The sequence below is a fragment of the Camellia sinensis genome, chromosome 8 (assembly GCF_055761805.1).
Source record: "Camellia sinensis isolate YWXY chromosome 8, ASM5576180v1, whole genome shotgun sequence".
Lineage (NCBI taxonomy): Eukaryota > Viridiplantae > Streptophyta > Magnoliopsida > Ericales > Theaceae > Camellia > Camellia sinensis.
Window position 1 is genome coordinate 132696156 of NC_138968.1, and position 19931 is coordinate 132716086.

Genomic DNA, 19931 nt, shown 5'->3' on the forward strand with positions numbered 1-19931 from the left:
CTCTTTCCCGACCTCAATGAGTCAACAAGAGAGATTACTGGAGCGGTGGCACTGGAACCTCAACCAAGTGCCCCGGAGTTTGCTCCGTTGAACTTTCCGATGCGGTCGGTGGAGCAAAGAATGGCAGTGCAGTCGGATGTGGAAGCCAATCAGTATACATTGAAGTCATGTGTGGAAACCATGACTGCAGTGACAAACTTGTCGAACCGGCTGCAGAGTAGGGCAAATGAGGTGCAGCAGTTAAACTCCCAGCTGGCTCTGCTCCATCGCATGTATAAGGATGCGCGAGCAGAGATAAGCGTGCTAAGGGCAGAAAACAAGGAGCTGAAGCGGAAGGCCACCGTGATGTTCCGATTTGGAGGTCCTCCATATGCTGCAGTGGAGGAGTATGGGGGCATGAACGTGCTCGGTGGACAAGGAAACACGGAGACCGGACTGGCACGGGATGCCCAAGATAAAAGTAAGAAGAAGAGACCTGCAGTAGAATAGAGAAGGAAAAGAAAAATCCCACTGTGGGTGTGGTTGTTTTGTTTGTATTTTTTTTTTTTTTTTTTTTTTTTTTTTTTTTTTGTTGTGTAAAATGGTGATCGGGGTGAGGCCCGATATGAATAAAATGAGTTTGCAGTTCGTCTTCTTCCTCCGTGTTTTTTTTTTTTTTTTTTTTTAATAATAAAATAAATAAATAAATAAAGAAAATAAAAGAAAAGAAAGAAAGTGGAGCAACGGGTGAGGTGCAAAAGGTGATGATAATGTTTTGTGAGTGGAGAATAAAGAAAAGAAAAGAAAGGGATGGTGTGGTGTGGGTGGTGGAAAAAGAAAAGTGGGAGAGAGAAAAAAGCATGTTCTTGTGAAAGCCCACCACTCGTGAAGATTCACATCAGGAATTTCAGCTTTAGGCCAGATTTTAACGACAGACGAATCAACTTTTGGAATGGGTACAAAGTCTCTCTTGCTTACATCCATAATAAATTTCACATCAGCGACAAGCTTCACATTTACAGCTAAACGGTTGAACTCGGAGTCTCCAGGATTAGCCAATAGCCTTCTTGCAAATTCTTTCTGAAGGAGAAGCGTTGCGCTCCGAAATGGGTGCGACCCAAACACCAACTTAGCCACCAGAGGCGAAGATATTCCATAAGGAATGTTGGCCACAACAAGATCAAACCTTGGAAATTCTGTTTTCAACGCATCACCGCATATAACAGTAAGTCGGTCCCCAAACCCATTCTCTGCAACGCGACTGTGGAGAATCTCCACCATTCGCTTGTCAATTTCGACCGCTACGACCTTCTGGGCAGCTTCGAGGAGCTTGAGAGTGAGATTTCCTGTGCCGGGTCCGATTTCAAGCACCGTATCGGTCGATTTTATATCAGATTTTCGTACGAAGGAGTCAAGAACTCGTGGGTTGGTGAGAATGTGTTGACCCCTGCTTTTCAACAGATGTATGCGACCTTCTTGATTTTCTTTTCTCTTTCGGATATTGTCATCGTCGTCTCTGAAGTTGTAGCGACTCCGACGACTAGGCTTTGAATGAAGAAATCGCAGGCCGAGGATGAGTCTTGAAACGTAGACTGAGATGGGTTTTTGGATGAATCTGGACCGTTGCTTCACGGGTTGGGTGACGAATCAGTTTGTTGAGGAAGGAGAGAGAGAATTAGAAATTGTGGGTTTGTCCGGCGGACGGCCAAGGCGAGGCTGCCGTCCGCCGGTGAAGCGGAATCACTAAATTCTCAACCTTGCTCTGATACCATGTTAAAATGTATGTATTATTGATTGATGTATTGATGTAGTATTACATTACAATTACAAAGATTCCTATTATATAGGAGTGTGTTTGGGAGTAGGTGGAGAGTAGGAGAAGTGTGGTAGGTGGTAGTGGTAGAGTGGGTTAGGTTTAGTGGAGTAGGTTTAAGTGGGTGTAGTGGGTTAGGTTTAGTGGAGTAGGTTTAAGTGGGTGTAGTGGGTTAGGTTTAGTGGAGTAGGTTTAAGTGGGTGAAGTAGGTGATAAATTTTAACAACTTTTATTGTCATAAATATTTTCAAAGGTAGATCCATCATAAAGAAATCAATAGATTTGGAAACGCAATACCGTAAGGGCGGTGTAGGGTGCCTAACACCTTCCCTACCCGTAACAATAAACCCCCGAACTCATCTCTGGATTTTTCAAGACCAAAATGGAAGTCACTATCAAATTCAAATTTTTGTAAAATATGTTTCCAAAATAAGATTGCGAATTCTAGGTGACCTAACACACTTGAATTTTATGTTAGGTGGCAACTCCAAATTTTTATTTAAAATCCTATAGTTTGAGTTTCAACCATTGGAACGTATTCCTTTCGTAGCATAAAGTCTTGATTCATCTTGAATAGGATGGACAAAAATCTGAATGCGACAACTGGCGATTTCACTGGGGACGTTAGAGGGTTTTGACTGCAACAAATTTCCTCTATTGATTTCTGGAGTGGATTTACCTTGATTTCTAAACAGCATAACGTTTTTTTTTTTTTTAACGGATGACAAATTCTTTTACACAAATTCATTTGAGCTACCTAGCCATCCACAAGCAACGTTGGTCCTGAACGCAAGAAGAAGCAACCAACCAATCCTCCACCACAGAGGACAATCATAACCTAATCCATATCTCACTTGCAAGAGACGGACCACGATCCGGTCGAATCACGTTTTCAAGCAGTTCCAAACATGGTCCCACGATCCAAGTTCAACGAACTGAAGCGCCAAATTGAGGATCTCCATTCGGTGATGCAACTTTTCATATCCTCGCAAGCTCTATTAGCTCCTATTCCTCTAGCAGCTAGTCATTCCAACAACTATACTCAAGCCGAATCCACAGTGTTTCTAGCCGGACAACCACCTATTGTTCCACCAATCCTTGCAACTCAAGCCACTCTTGCTGCACAATTCAACATTCCAACAATACCTCCTGAAGTTTCCATGCAGTCCCACCAAAGCAAGGCCATCCCCGTCATGGCGATATGGAAAGCAACGATCTCGAGCCACCTCATCCTCATAATGTGCCAACTCTCACCTTAGTCATCGACCGACTGTTACCCAAAAAGTCCAAAATACAAAGGAAGCATTGAAAACCCTCCAAGGCACCGATATATATATAGAAGCATTGACTTCAACGAATTATGCTTCTTTCCAGATTTTCAGCTCCCACCTAAATTCACGATGCCAAAGTTTTCCAAATACAATGGCACAGGAAGTCCAATTGCTCATTTGAAGCTCCATGCTGGGGCACTTTGTGGCTATGCAAGTAATTATAAACTTCTCATGCAGTTGTTCCAGCACAGCCTAACAAGGTCTGCACTTCAATGGTTTGCCAGATTGGAAATGCATCGAATTCAGTCTTGGATGGTTGGCTCATGCCTTTATCAAGCAATACAAGCACAATTGGGATTTGTGCATTGATTGAAGCTCATTGATGTGAATGACTAAGAAACCAGAAGAATCTTTCAAAGATCACAAGCTCAAATGGAGAGAAGCAGCGACACAAGTGAACTTGCCATTATCATACTCAAATCTGTCTCACTTTTTGTCCAAACATGCAAAAAGATCTATTTTGATAAGCTTTATGCCAGAATTAGCAAAAGCTTTGAGGATATCGTGATTCAAGGTGAACTGATTGAAGATGGAATAAAGACAGGACGTCTTATAGATCCTTACGCCAAGAATGGAGTAACATCCTCATCCAACAAAAGACCCCCAGTAAAGAAACCCGAAAAGGGAGAAGTTTCTCTAATTCTTCCTACCAATAACAACTCTCCATATCAAATGCAATATCCCAGGCTAGCGTAGCAATATTCCCAATGTCACTCTAGTCAAATCTTGCCTTTCCAGTCACAATATTAGCTCCCGTCGGGTATACTGCCATTGCAAGTTCATGCTATAGCAACCGGGGCAAACACTACTCTTGCACAAATGAGTCATCAACAAGCAAACGATCGCTGGAATTGACAATTCACTACACTGGCAATCCCCAAAGCTGAAGCCTTTAAGCAGCTATTGGCAGCAAGACAAGTAACACCAATTCCGGCTTGACCACCACTAATTCCGATCCCGAGAGGGTTTGACCCAAGCCTCCAATGTTCTTATCACTCTGGCCAAACAGGACATGATACTGAGCAATACTTTTCCTTGCGTCACAAAATACAAGACCTTATTAATGCCAAGATTATAGGCACACAAACAGTAATTCCTCCAAACATGCCCAATGTCACCAGCAATCCTCTCCCTAACCATGGAGTGATAAACTTCTTATTTGAGGAAAAAGAAACAGTCAATCCAGGGGCATTGATTGGTCCACCTGGGACCGTAGTGACTCATGAAGCAGGCAATCTTCGCATGGGCACTATTGCCATTCCTCATATCCGAGACACATCTTTAGCATCAACAAAGACTTCGACCTTTGAGCCACCGTTGAAAGAGACGCAAGTTACCTTTGATCAGCTTGAAGAACCTATGTTTTCCATGCCTTCAAAAAAACTATCAAAAACTAGTCACAACGAGCATGCACCGTTATTCCCTTGAGGTAAGAAATGCTAATCTTCTCAAAATTGTTCCATCAGTCATGAGGTAGAATTTTTACTAAAAGAGAACAGAAGAAGCTTATGGTAATAAATTCTATATCATGGACTAGCATATAGTATAATATTCCATTGTATTGGTATGTCATATAATTCGGCATAATTGGATTGCGTCCTATTGCACAAACATGTGACCTTCTCATTGCTTAAAAAAAAAAAAAAAAAAAAAACTTTGGTCGTATCCAATCAATCAAATCCATCATACCCCGTAGAAGTATCTATTAGCTCAAGTTCATTCACACCTCGCATGATAGATGCATCATATTGCACTATTATTACACAAACATGTGCTTTGGTTGTGTCCACACACATCCAAATTTTTTTCACATCTCGTAAAGTTATGTATATGCATCGTATTGCATTTTCACTCCAAGATAGGGACTACATAACCTCACATAACAGGTTAACGTGACCTATTGGAAATCTCAAATGGAAATCCTCGTATGTGATATGTCATCCAATACAAACAATACCTTCTCCTATGATTGGTATTGCAAACATGATATATCATCTCATATGCGTGATATAATTCACTCGTATGCATAATGGAATTTCAACAAACAATTTTCATAAAAAAAATTCAAAAAGATATCTATATGCACGTCTGATGTCATTCAGGTATCTCAAATGGAATCCTCATATGTGATTTGTTCTCCAATACAGACAAATACCCTCTCGTATGTTTGGTATTGCAAAAATGACATCATCTCATATGCATGATATATTTTGTTCGTATGCTTAATGAAAATTCCAACAACAAATTCCATACATTCCATGAAAATCCTCATATGTGATTTAGCATACAATACAAAAAATACCTTCTTGTATGTTTGGTATTGAAAACATGATATATCTCGTATGCATGATATAATTTGCTTGTATACATCCAATAAATGATTTTCATACATCATTCTTATATTTCAGATCAAGGATCCAAGCTCAAATACAAGTGGCCAAAAAAAAAAAAACTACAAAAATTCAAAAAAAAAGTGCAGAAAAAATCAAAATACAAAAGAATGAAAAAAAAAATCAAAATACAAAATAAATAAATAAATAACAGAAGAAAAAAGGGTTGTCTGTCTCAGATTTCGACAATGTTCAGAGCTCGGCGGCAAAGGTCGACTTCACTTGCAGACAGCTACATTGCTCGACTCTACCGTCAGCTGCCTCACCTCATCTTCATTTTGCTGAGGCCCTTGAAAACCTTGCTTCAGCATTTGCAGGGCTTCCGAAAGAAATGTATCCCAGTTAGCCATTAAAGGGGTATACCCAGGCATCAATGCTCTTTCCATGATTGTTGCCCGGCGCTTCAACTCCTTATTCTGCCTCTTCAGCTGGCTTATCTCTCGCCGAGCGTCTTGATACATACGCTGGAAGAGGGTGAGTTGTGCAATCAGCCATTGCACCTCATTTACTCTACTCTGCAATCGGCGCGACATATTGGATATAGCAATTGCAGTATCCACACACAACTTCAGCATATGGGAATTGGCTTCAATATCAGACTGAGCCGCCATCAGTTGTTCAACTGACACTGAGGGAAAGTTAAAAACAAGAGGTACATTCTGAATAGGCTCTGAGGAGCTTGTGTCAGGTATCTCCACCAAGGAATCATTAAGGTCAAGAAGGAGAGTAAGAGGACGGGAAAAAGCCATGAGAGAGAGAGAGAGAGAGATTCGAGCTATCACAGAATGACGATTTGCAGATTTTCGCTCTGTGTCTCTCTCACAGGCCTTGGCTATAAAGAAGATGGAGCAGAGAAAGAAAACAAAGAGGAGGAGATCAGGATAAGCGATGGGCGAATCGAGATGTCAGTCGTCAAGCGCCGCAAATGTTGGAATTGCAAATTCAAAATACGGCGCTCAACGTTTCAGGAGAAAGAGAATAATAAAAGAGAGAAGAAGAAGAAGAAGAAGAAGAAGAAGAAGAAAAGAAAGAGAGGTGCCCGTTGCCTCAATGAAGGGGAAAAAAAAGAATAAAAAAAAATAAAATATAAAATATAAAATATAAAATTAAAAAAAAAGGGGAAAGAGAAAAAAAAAGAAAAAAGAAAAAATAATAATAATATTCGGTATTCTTGGGGCAAAATGTGTCTCACTTGCAATCTTTGTATAATTTTGATCAAACAAAACTATACAAAGAGGGGCAGCTATTGATATCCCGTTTTGCTCCAAGTCTAAGGAATTTGCAGAAATAGAACTCACTATTGGATCTAGAACACCCAAAAACCTTTGGGCACAAATTTTTGTTAAAATTGAACGTTAGTTAAGTGATTTTTCAACAAATCAAGGAAGAGAACCACGAAATTATAGTGTATTGTGTTACACCCAATTATTTCCATGTTCATTAAGCAAACCGCAACCGTCCAAATCAAGAAGTTCATGTGCCTCAACCACACCAAATAAAATTCTAGAAAGTTTGGAAGGAAAAAAAAAAAGGAAAAGTCGGTGGACAAATTCCACTAAATAATTAGTTTTTTGACTTTCCAATCAAACAACAATATCATCATCATCATCATCAACCCATTCATCACCATCATATTTTCATCATCATGCCTTTCTTCAGCTCTATAAATAAACCAGCTCAGAAGGAGAAAAGGGGAGGGAAGCTGAGAAAGAAAGAGAAGCTCGGGGAGAAATGCAGAATTGAGAGAGTTAGGGGAAAAAAAAAGTTCATTTAAAAAAAAAAAAAAAAAATCTGAGTAAAAAAAATGTGTTAGCTATTTTGATTTTGTTTAAAATCCACATGTGGATATTTGTATACATTGTTCATCGTAATGAACAATATTTATATTATCTATTTACTTCCTTCATTCCATCCAATTTTATTTCATTTTTATTCATTTTATCATACTTATGTCATCATGGTATTATTTATATATATGTGTATGTTTATCATAATATATGTGTGTGTGTGTGTGTATTTTGGTGGAATTGCCCTCTGTATATACATATATATAAATAAATAAATGAATAAATGATATTTACCATAACACACATGTATATATATTTTGATGGAATTGCCCCCTAAACATATATACATGTATGTATTGAATAAATATTATTTATCATAATATATATATGTATATATATTTTGGTGGAACTGCCCCTATATATATACATATACTTATACACACACATATGTAAAAATAATACCCGTATATATATATATATATATATATTTGGTGGAAATTAACCCCTATATATATGTATATATGTACATATGTGCATGAGTATGTAAATGCTTTACCATTAATTTCGCTAATCATTTTTTCTGTATTAAAATATTAAATTTTACTTTTATTGCCCATACTTGAAGGTATGGTGTGAATAAAAATAAGTGAACAAAAAGGAGAAAATAAAAAAAATAAACAAATAGAGAGAAAAATAAAAAGGGGAGAAATAAAAAAAATAAAAAGAAAAGAGGAAGGAATGTGGGATTATGGGATTATAGAAAGATGGGTGAGAAAAGGAAAAAGTAAGAGCGAGAAGCGGGAAAGTAGAAAATGTACATGTAGGACATTTTTAAAAAAATATATCTCAGCCATTGTTTTATAATTTGAACAGATCTGAGCCATCCAAATGTCTTAGTAGGACAAAAATATGGTGAAGATTCAAAAATCGTCCTGCTTTATTATATAGTTACATATGTATATATATATTTGGCGGAAATTAACCCCTATATATATGTATATATGTACGTATGTGCATGAGTATGTAAATACTTTACCATTAATTTCGCTAATCATTTTTCTGCATTAAAATTTTAAATTTTACTTTTATTGTCATAAATATTTTTAAAGGTAGATCCATCCACAAAGAAATCAATATATTTGGAAACCCAGTACCGTAAGGGCGGTGTAGGGTGCCTAACACCTTCCCTACCTGTAACAATAAACCTTCGAACTCATCTCTGGATTTTTCAAGACCAAAATGGAAGTCACTATCAAATTCAAATTTTTGTAAAATATGTTTCCAAAATAAGATTGCGAATTCTAGGTGACCTAACACCTGAATTTTATGTTAGGTGGTTACTCTAAATTTATATTTTAAATCCTACAGCTTGAGTTTTAGCCATTGGATCGTATTTCTTTTATCGCATAAAGTCTTAATTCATCTTGAATAGGATGGACAAAAATCCGGATGCAACTGTGAGAATATGCCTATATTCAGTGTTCACTTTTAGGATTAGGAGTTAGTGTTCTATATCTATTAGATGTTCTATATCTATTAGAATTCTATATCAGTGATGTATTCGTTTAGGATTAGGAATTAGTGTTCTATATAAGCGATGTATTTTTTGTTCAATTAATTCAATCTAATATCCAATTTCATTCAGAAACCTTACATGGTATCAGAGCCTGATTCGAAACCCTAACAGCCATTGTTGAAGCTTTTCCGTTTCGTTGAACTCTCCGGTTCAACCGTGTCAATACGTGCGACCCATCTTATTCGAGATTGGGTTCGGTTCATTTGGTCTTAGTTTGAATCGACCCATCTGGTTCATCTGGTCTCTGTTCAAGTCGATCGTGGTTGATCTCCCCTCTCACCAGACTCGTGATCTTGGTTTGCTCTTGTTCCTCTCGATCGATTGATTCCCTCATGTTCAGTCTCACGATTTGGCTTCGCAAGGTGGTTCTCTCTGTAGTGAAGGTCTCTCTCTCTCTCTCTCTCGTATTGTTATTGGTATCTAAGTTCATCAGTATTTGACCCAGTTGTGCTAACTTTGGGATTATTACAGTTTGACCCCTCTAATTAATTTGTTTTATTTATACTTGGACACCATAAACTTTGTTTTATTATAATGTCGAATACTAAAATCCAAGCCATCAAATATAAACTCACTGGTGGCAATTATGCCTATTGGGCCAGTATTGTGAAGAATTTTCTTCTTGGTAAAAAAAAATGAAGTTATGTTTCTGGTTCTGTTCCTCGTCCTTCAGACCCGAAGACGGAAGGGTATTTGACTTCCTATGACACTTAGAATTGTGATAATGCCCAAGTTCTGATCTGGTTTCATAATTCTGTGGATGACCATATTGGAATGATGTTTTCCAAGTACAATACTGTCAGGAGGTATGGGATTATTTACTAGGTGTTTATCAGCAATCCAACTTTGCCAAGCGATATAAGTTGTAAACAGCTATTTAAAGTGCTCGTCAACGGGATCAAACTATTCAAGACTCCTATATTAAGATAATCAGTCTCTGGGATCAATTGGCTCTTATGGAACCACCTAGTCTCAAGATACTGGACGCTTATATTGAGTTTCGGGAGCAAGGTCGTTTAGTGTAGTTCTTAACAGCTCTCACCCCTCAGTATAAGGCTATCCGAGGTGGCATCCTTCACCGATCTCCTCTTCCCTCTATGGATGCTATTGTTCGTGAGCTCTTCTCCGAGGAAACCGGTCTTAAGACGGCTAGTAAGACTATGCCTCCTTCTGTCTTCTTAGCTCCTGCCAAACCTCCCTTGTTATTGACCCCACCTCCTTATCAGCTTCAGGCCACTACGAAACCTAAGAAAGGAACATTAGGGCCAGATAAGTGTGCTTTCTGCCATTAGAGGGGTCATTGGAGGAACAACTGTCTCAAGAAGGGACGTCAACCTGCTCTGTCATCTCAAACACAGTTCTGCGGTCCTACTTCGGGTACTTTCCGACTTCCTGCTGCTTACACTGCATCTACTGCGGCTCTCGATCCTGACTTGGCTTCCTTGAGTGCTCAGATTGCACAACTTCAGCATATCCTATCCACCTCTCAGCCATCCCCATCTGCCTCCGCTCTTACCTTTCTTCATTCAGGTTTGCTTGGGTCGTCTTCAAGTATCCCTTCTTCTGTCTAACTTTTTGATTCTAATGCCTCTCATCATATGACTCCTTACATTTCCTTACTTCAAAACTGTATTCCCCCACCCATTCCTATTACTATTAATACTGCTAACCGGTCTGGTATGTCTGTTCTGTCTATTGGGTCTGTCTTACCCTCTATCATATCTGTAGTTACTATTCCTTCTGTTCTTTATGTCCCTCAGTTATCTGTCAGTTTATTATCTATCAATCAACTTAATGCGTCTGGTTTGGATGTTATCTTTTCCTCTTCTGTCTGTTGTGTGCAGGATCGGGTGTTCAAGAAGCAGATTGGGACCAGCCCGTAGAGTTGGAGATCTCTATGTAGTTTTTTGCATCTCCCCTTATCCACCTCTCCAGCTGCACTTTTCTCGTTTCAGTTAGATTCTCAGTCGAGTCAGATTTACTTATGGCATTCTCGCCTCGGTCATTTGTCTGTTAACCACTTATGGTCTTTAGCTCAGTAAGGGTTGTTGGGTAAAGTTTTTCCTAGTCAAATTAATAAATGTCGGGGGTGTAAACTTGCTAAAATGTCAGCTTTACCATTTAATAAAAATACATCTATTTCTATTTCTCTTTTTTCTCTTGTGCATACTAATGTTTGGGGACTCTCTCCTATTCTTACTAAAAGGGGTTCTACATACTATGTGTCTTTTATTGATGATTACACCCGTTACACGTGGGTTTATCTTATGACTCATAAGTCTAACTTCTACCAGATATACCGTACTTTCCAGTTTATAGTCACTACATAGTTTGGGTCTACTATTAAATTGTTGCGGTCTGACTTGGGTGGGGAATACTTTAAAACTGAATTCTGTGAATTTTTGGCCAAATTAGGTACCACTCACCAAACTTCTTGTACTGATACACCTGCCCAAAATGGTCGAGCGGAGCGTAAATACCGTCATCTCCTTGAGACAACTGGGTCTCTCCTTCTCTCTGCCTTTGTTCCGGCTCCGTTTAGGGTGAGCCAGTTCTTACTACTGCTTTTCTTCTCAACTGTATGCCTACCCCCTTCTTTCTGGTCGGTCTCCTTATGAGGCTCTGTTTTCTCAATTTCCTAATTACTCCCTCCTTCGTGTGTTTTGGTCTGCTTGTTTTGTCCTTTTACCCCGTAAAGATAGGACCAAACTTCGTACCCACCCTGTCCTATGTGTCTTTTTGGATTATAGTCTCACTCAAAAAAGTTATCGCTGTTATGACCCTGTTTCCCGTCACCTTTATGTCTCCCGCCATGTTGTCTTTCTTAAACGTCTATATTACTTTCAGCTTCCTCCTCTCACCACCCCAGTTTCCAAAGAGAATTTGGTTCATATTGATCAATTTCCTTCTGAAGTCCTGTCTGATGAGTACATCTCCACAGTTCCTCCTGAGCTTGTTCCATCTTCTCCTACTGCTTCACCTCTGGCTGCTTCTCCTCCTTCAGCTTCTTCTCCTCCTCCGTTGTTAGTTTATTCTCATCACAAGACTCCTCCTTTACCAGTTGTCTCTGCCCCTACTGCTGATCCTCTTGTTTCTGACGACTCTCTTCCTGCTGCACACTAATATCCTCTTCGAGCGCGTCATCCTCCAAACAGATTGGGTTGGTCTAATACTTGTTTTTCTGCTTCTTATCGTACCTTTTTGTCTGCTATTCACTCTTTTGTAGTATAGCGATCTCGGTTTTTTCTACTGTTGTTGAACTGTAATCCGGACTTGGTTCCGTGGAGTTGGTTGTTGTATCTATCTTGTTATCGTCCTTTAATTTCATTTGTTTGAGTTTTAGGATGTGTTGGGCATGTTTCGAACAGGTGGGCTGAACCTTAGTCTAAAATCTTGTTGCCAGGTTTTTGGTCGTTCCGCTCGAGCGGGCCTTGTTGTGCTCGAGCAGATATTGTACACTCCTAGTATTTCGTGTTCCTGCAAAACTTCTGCAGGTGTGATTTCTACGCTCGAGCGGGTTTCTTTACGCTCGAGCGGTCGCACTCGAGCGGGTACTCTGGCGCTCGAGCAGGAAGTACTTTTTGGTGTAAGTTCTGGGAGGGAAAAATCTACGCTCGAGCGGACTGGTTTTCGCGCTCGAGCGGATGTACTTTATTCTTGTGTCTTGGCGCTCGAGCGGGCCTTCTTGCGCTCAGCGTACCTAGTTTTTTGTTCTTGACGCTCGAGCGTTGTGTTCTCCGCTCGAGCGGGAATGTCGTATATCAGTTGGCAGCTAGACATTTTAAAATCACTTTTTACATTCTCTCTCTCTCTCTTACTTTCTAAAAAGATATTTTGAGAGCTCCTCTCTCTAGAAACCACATTCTCTCTAGGGATTGATCTAGTTAGAGTATTCTCCTACCCTTTGGCCTTTACAAAAAGTGTGTTGATCATTGAGGGCTACATTTTGATCCGAGAAATTTGGTATTTGGAGCACTTCCGAGTTTAACTCTTCTTCTCCTTGGGTTCTACATTTGAGGTAGGGATTTCCTTGTTCTTTTTCAATACTTCGTCTATAGATAGACATGTGGTAGTTTTGTATTGCATGAAAATCATATCCACGTTGGATTTGTTTGAAATCATGAGAAGGAACCTAGGGTTGGTTGTTTAAAAATGGTTATTTTATCATTGATGGTTGTTTTGGGCTAATTGGAGTGTAAATTAGCATGTTATAGTTTATAGAAGAAAAAGCCCTAAATTATATTTTGATTTGGTAAATTAAAATGGAGGATAGTTAACCTATGTTATAAATCTCTATTGTTAATGTGAGTTGGGTGAAGGTGTTAATGCCTAAGAGGTTAACTTTGACTTTGGAATGGTTTTGAAATGAATGTAGTGGACTAATGTGAGTTATGGCTTTATTATTAATGGAATTGGTTTTGTAAAACAAAAGGGATGGAATTGGTTTTGTGGAAACAAAAGGGATGGAGTTGGTTTTGGTGAAAACGAAAGGAAATAGAATTTGTTTTATAAAATGAGAAAAGTATCTTTGATATAAGTATAAAAATTGGATTGTTGTTTCTTGAGTGTTAAATACACACACGTGGGGGGGGGGGGTTGCATCTTTAACTACCGTGTTAATGTTATTGCTGGGTTTGTGGTCTCATAGTAATTGAGTCTCTAATAGATGTACTAATACTTGCATCTAGAGGTTTTGTCCTTGGTCATCCGTGGAGGATGACATGGTTGTGTTGAATTGTCGTGTATGCATTATATCATTGTTGAATGAACATCGTATGTGATGAAGTGTTGAGATACATTATATATGTATACTTGCTCGGGAGGAGGTAGTTATTTGTTCATATACTTTAACACATTGCTTGTAACTTGATGGTTTGTGTATATGTGTTATACATGTTGGTTATGCCCTGTTATGTTTTGATTAGTGGTGTTACACCTTGCGCTAAGAATCAGAGGTATCGTGACCTTCCAGCTAGCGCCTGGAGAACTGACTGCGCTGAGAATCTAAGGCAACATACCCTTCCAGCTAGCGCCTGGTAAACTAGCATGTTATTGTGAGAGGTGTACCTTTGGCTGACTACGCATATAGCTAGTAGAGCAAAGTTTTGTTGTTGATGTTTCAGTGTGCGTGTTTGCTCTCTGAATCAGTGTGTCCCTCGTCCGTATGTGTTGTGTGTCTCCTCCACACATTCTGCACCAAATCGCGTCTACTCAAAACCAGATCACCGAGAAATTTCACCACCCCCATCAGCACTGACAGACGGGAGAGAGACCAACCTCACCATCTCTCTCTCTCTCTTGAGGAATGATGGGAAGGTATGTGTAGAAAATAAGTGGAATAGGTTGAGGACCGGCGGGCGGCCAAGGCGAGGTTGCCGCCCGCCGGTGAAGCGAAAAATACTAAGTTCTTAACCTTGCTCTGATACCATGTTAAAATTGATGTATTATTGATTGATTTATTTTGATATCTATTACAATGATTCATGATTCCTATATATAGAAGAGAGTGAGTGTGTAGTAGGTAAGGAGTAGGTGAAGTGGAGGTGGTAGTGGTGTAGTGGGTTAGGTTTAGTGGAGTAGGTGAGGTGGTAGTGGTGTAGTGGGTTAGGTTTAGTGGAGTAGGTTTAAGTGGGTGAAGTAGGTGGTTTAAGTGGGTGAAGTAGGTGGAGAGTAGGTGGATTTTAACAGGGAATATCATGGATTGTGTTGATTACGGTTTTGGAGGGCCAAGTTGCCTCATTGGTTTATCTTATGCATGTTGGTGAGTTGTTATCTCCCTTTTTATAACGGTGCATGTATAGATTTGATTGTATCGGGAAGAAGCCAAAATGTCATTTTTGTCTTTTGGAAAGTATGAAGGAGAACGGATATTTTAAAGAGATATATGTTTTGAAAAGGTGTACCTATGTATGTTAGGAAAATGGAAGAGAGTAGTGGACTTAGTAAATTTATTTCCTAAGGTATTGTTAATGTTATGAAAGATTGGGAACGGGGGTTAATGAAAAGAAAAGAAAATTGAATCACCTATGGCGTTGATTAAAATAGTTGTTTTCAAGAAAAGTTCATACTTATGTATATTTTGTATAAACTGTCACATTACTATTCTAGTATGAGATTGGGTATTCATGATTATAGCTATCTGTAAGTTGTTATTGTTGAGGGCCATGTTGAGATCCCTACTGGACTATATGTTCATCCCACGTTGTTGAATCTTTTTCAGGTGTTGAGCTGAATGTGCTGCAAGATTTGGATCTTCTTATTTGTTGGCCACGGGGCCTCTCTTGTATTGGCGGAATGCCATATGTGTAAAAGGATTGTACCCTCCTTCTTGATTCATTAATGATGTAAGCCCAAGGGCAATTTATTTATTACACTCATGTTGTATTTACTTGCATACGAATGAAAGCAATGTTATTCACTTCTACGAGTTGAATATACGAGTTTATTTCCGCATGTTATCTCTGAAGTTGAATTAAGTAAATGTAATTGGTAATACTTCGAGTAATAAAAAGTGGAGCGTGACATGTAGAACCTCAATCTTACAAGGAGGCCTATCAGGATTCTCATTGGGTTCACACTATGGAGGATGAGTTGTTTGCTCTACAGAAAACTAGTACTTGGGAATTGGTTCCTTTGCCTGCTGGTAAGAATCTGGTTGGTTGCAAATGGTTCTACAAAGTCAAGACTCATTCTGATGGTTCTCCTAAGCGCTACAAAGCTCGTCTGGTTGCCAAAGGTTTCTCCCAGGAGTATGGTATTGATTATGAGGAGACGTTTGCTCATGTTGCCAAGATAACTATTGTCCGTACTTTGATCTCTATCGCTGCTATTCGTTCTTGGCCTCTTTATCAGATGGATGTTAACAATGCTTTTCTTAATGGCCATCTCACTGAGGAGGTTTACATGCGTCCTCCCCTGGTCTTCACCATTCCTCTAGCAAGGTTTGTATCTTCAGCGTGCTCAGTATGGTCTGAAGCAGTCTCCTCGTGCATGGTATGATCGCCTTCAGACTGCTGTTACTGAGTTGGGTTTCATCCTTCTGCTTCCGACTCTGCTTTATTTCTGAGACATACCTCGGCTAATTTTGTTGCTCTCTTGCTATATGTGGATGATATGATCATCATTGGCTCTAACTCTTCTACTATCTCTGAGGTCAAGCAACATCTCTTCCGAACCTTCGAAATGAAGGATCTGGGACTATTATGGTATTTTCTTGGTTTTGAGGTGGCTTCTTCTCCCAAAAGTTACTTTCTGTCCCAGGCTAAGTATGCCAACGATGTTATCCATCGTGCCAGACTTACTGACACTAAGCTTTCTGATACCCTCATTGAGCTTAATGTGAAGCTCAACACTACTGATAGTGTTCCTCTGGACGATCCTACATTATATCGCGAGCTTGTGGGTTGCTTAGTCTATCTGACAGTTACTCACCCTGATCTTGCCTGTGCTGTCTATGTGGTTAATCAGTTTGTTTCTGCTCCTCGCTCTACACATTGGGCTACTTTGCTTCAGATCCTTCGGTATCTTCGCAGTATTATCTTTCAGGGCTTGCTATTCTCTTCTACTTCTTCCTTAGATTTGGTGGCCTATGCTGATGCTGATTTCTGTATGTTTCTTGGTAATTCCCTAATTTCTTGAAAAAGCAAGAAACAAACTATTGTTACCCGTTCTACTACCGAAGCTGAGTATCATACTATGGCTCATGCTACTCCTAAAATTATTTGGCTTAGTGGTCTCTTATCTGACTTAGGCGTCTCTCAGTCTTCCCCGACCTCTCTCTATTGTGACAACCGAAGTGCTATTCAAATTGCTCATAACAATGTCTTCCATGAACGGACAAAACACAATGAGATTGATTGTCACTTCGTCCGTCAGCATTTGCAATTTGGCTTTATCTCGCTTCCTTTTGTCTCTTCGACTCAGCAACTTGCTGACTTCTTCACCAAGACTCACACCACTGCTCAGTTTCAGTTTTTTCTTAATAAACTCTTAGTGTTTTCTACTAAAACACATTGAGTTTGACCGGGGGTGTGAGAATATGCCTATATTCAGTGTTCTCTTTTTTCCTTTTAGGATTAGGACTTTCTATTAGAATTCTATGTTAGTGATGTATTCGTTTAGGATTAAGAATTAGTGTTCTATATAAGTGATGTATTCTTTGTTCAATTAATTCAATCTAATATACAGTTTCATTCAGAAAACTTACAACAACAACTACATCTATATGGCACAAAATGAACCATTGGGAAAACACTGAAGCTTCTCTAGTAAGTCTACAATTTCTCATTTTGGAGAGGTGATGGATTGTAAATGATAGAAGAAAAAGAAGGCAATGATGTTGAGTATTTGCTTCTAAAATGGGGATATAGTCACTCAACATGATATTTGCCCGAGGTGGTTTTTTAAATTGTCAGACAATGGTTACTATTGACAGTGTTGTCAAAATCGTACAATACACGATATCATTGGGTATGAAAAAAGATACGAATCGTGGACCCATATCGTTGATGACTTGAACTGTGAAATATATTTCCATATCGTACAATTCCCTATCATATCTGTTAAAATCCACCTACTCTCCACCTCTTCACCCACTTAAACCTACTCCACTAAACCTAACCCACTACACCACTACCACCTCACCTACTCCACTAAACCTAACCCACTACACCACTACCACCTCCACTTCACCTACTCCTTACCTACTACACACTCACCCTCTTCTATATATAGGAATCATGAATCATTGTAATAGAAATAAATATAAATCAATCAATAATACAATTCTCTATTTCTCTTTATACATTAAATTTCTACATGGTATCAGAGCAAGGTTAAGACCTTAGTATTTCTCGCTTCACCGGCGGGCGGCAACCTCGCCTTGGCCGCCCGCCGGACCTCAACCTATTCCGCTTATTTTCTACACATACCTTGACTTCTTCAACATTTTCTTACACCCCTCCTCCGCTATGTCGGCGGCGGCACCCGCATCATCGTCTAGCCTCTATCGCCGTTCACCTCGCCTCTCACATATCCGTGGTTGTACTCTTACTCGTCGTCGTCGTTGGCGTTTCTGGCGCTGCTTTTCTGCTCGTCACTGCTGTTTTTTCCCGATTTGCTCTCTCTCTCTTAGCCATGGATTTGGGTGTGGGGTGTAGAGCTGTGGCTCTGTTGTTGGTAGCCATATTTGCTGGCTTGAAGGTTTCAATGGCAGCAGTGTACAAGGTTGGGGACTCCGCTGGTTGAACCATCATTGGGAATATTGATTACAAGGCCTGGGCTGCTTCCAAGACGTTTCATGTTGGAGATGTCATCATTTTCGAATACAATTTTCAATGTCACGTGTTGCAAGTGCCCCACAAAGAATACCAAGCCTGCAGAAGTGTAAGACAGTAACATGCATCTTCACATACAGCTTGGGTAATGTGTAACTGTCAAAAGCACAAGCTTCTTGGACATCCCTCTCTCTCATCTTTTCCCACTTTCAAACCCACTTTAATCATATCTCTCATTTCTCTTAATTTATTTCATCCACAAATATTTTTCTCTATTTTCTTTATCCATTATTTTCTTTTATTTTATTTTTCTTATTAAACAAAACAACACCACAAAATAACACCAACAACATTCCACAACCTTGTCATTTTATTCATATCAGGGGATCAACCCCGATCACACTTTTACATCCAAAAAAAAAAAAAAAAAAAAAAAAAAAAAAAAAAAACCCACACAAACAAAAACAAAACTACCACAGCCACAGTGGGATTTTTCTTCTCTACTCAGCCGCCGGTCTTTTCTTCTTGCCGCCGTCCTGAACGGCCCTTGCCGGTGTTGCCTCCGTGTTTCCTTGTCCACCGAGCACGTTCAATCCCCCATACTCCTCCACTGCAGCATATGGCGGACCTCCAAATCGGAACATCACGGTTGCCTTCCGCTTCAGCTCCTTGTTTTCTGCCCTTAGCACGCTTATCTCTGCTCGCGCATCCTTATACATGCGTTGGAGCAGAGCCAGCTGGGAGTTTAAATGCTGCACTTCATTTGTCCTACTCTGCAGCCGGTTCGACAAATTTGTGACCGCCGTCATGGTTTCCACGCATGACTTCAGAGTATACTGATTAGCCTCAATATCAGTTTGCATCGCCATTTTTTGCTCCACCGACCGCATCGGAAAGTTCAATGGAGCAAAACCAGAGGTGTTTGGTTGCGGTTCACTGGCCACCGCACCAGTTATTTCTCTTGTGGGCTCGTTCAGTTCTGGAAAGAGCGTGAGCAGGTTCTGGGTAACTGGACGGGAAGAAGAGGCCATGTTTTTGAGTTGCTAAGTGTTTCAGAGAAGGGTTGGTTTCCGGGTGTTTCAAGATTTGCAGAGACAAGCTCTCCGAGCGTTCAGAGGTTTCAGACTCGTATGCACAGCCTTCGCCTCAACCTTGTTTTAAATAGCCAGGGCAAGCCACGCGCATCGCGCGCCTCTTGCCGCCCGACAAACTGGCACGCCTTTTCATGGCACATCTTTTGATAAAGTGGACACGCCTTTTGATGGCACGCCTTTTGATGAATTGGGCACGCCTTTTGATGGCACGCCTTTTGACAAAATTAGGCACACCTTTTGAGGATGCGACTTTTTAAGGGTCCGACAAGACTCTGTAAACTGTCCCGACATTGATTCCGGTTAGCTCCTTTATGGGTCCGACAAGACTCTGTAAACTGTCCCGACATAGATTCCGGTTAGTTTCTACAAGGGTCCGACAAGACTCTGTAAACTGTCCCGACATTGATTCCGGTTAGTTTCTACAAGGGTCCAGCAAGACTCCGTAAACTGTCACCACAACTGTCACAACATTGTCTGCTACAACGGTCCGACATGACCCTATAAACTGTCCCGACATTTGATTCCGGTTAGCTTTTTCAAGGGTCCGACAAGACTCTGTAAACTGTCCCGACATTGATTCCGGTTAGCTCCTTTAAGGGTCCGACAAGACTCTGTAAACTGTCCCGACATAGATTCCGGTTAGTTTCTACAAGGGTCCGACAAGACTCTGTAAACTGTCCCGACAT

General features: G+C 40.1%; 1 protein-coding gene and 1 pseudogene across 1 annotated transcript in view; both read right to left on the reverse strand.

Annotated features, from left to right (window-relative positions):
• The window catches only part of LOC114265563 (uncharacterized), a 34830-nt gene that overhangs the window by 6324 nt on the left and 8575 nt on the right, over window positions 1–19931 (reverse strand). The gene's annotated exons all lie outside the window — the stretch shown is intronic.
• On the reverse strand, window positions 523–1626 carry LOC145797444 (ribosomal RNA small subunit methyltransferase, mitochondrial pseudogene; annotated as a pseudogene).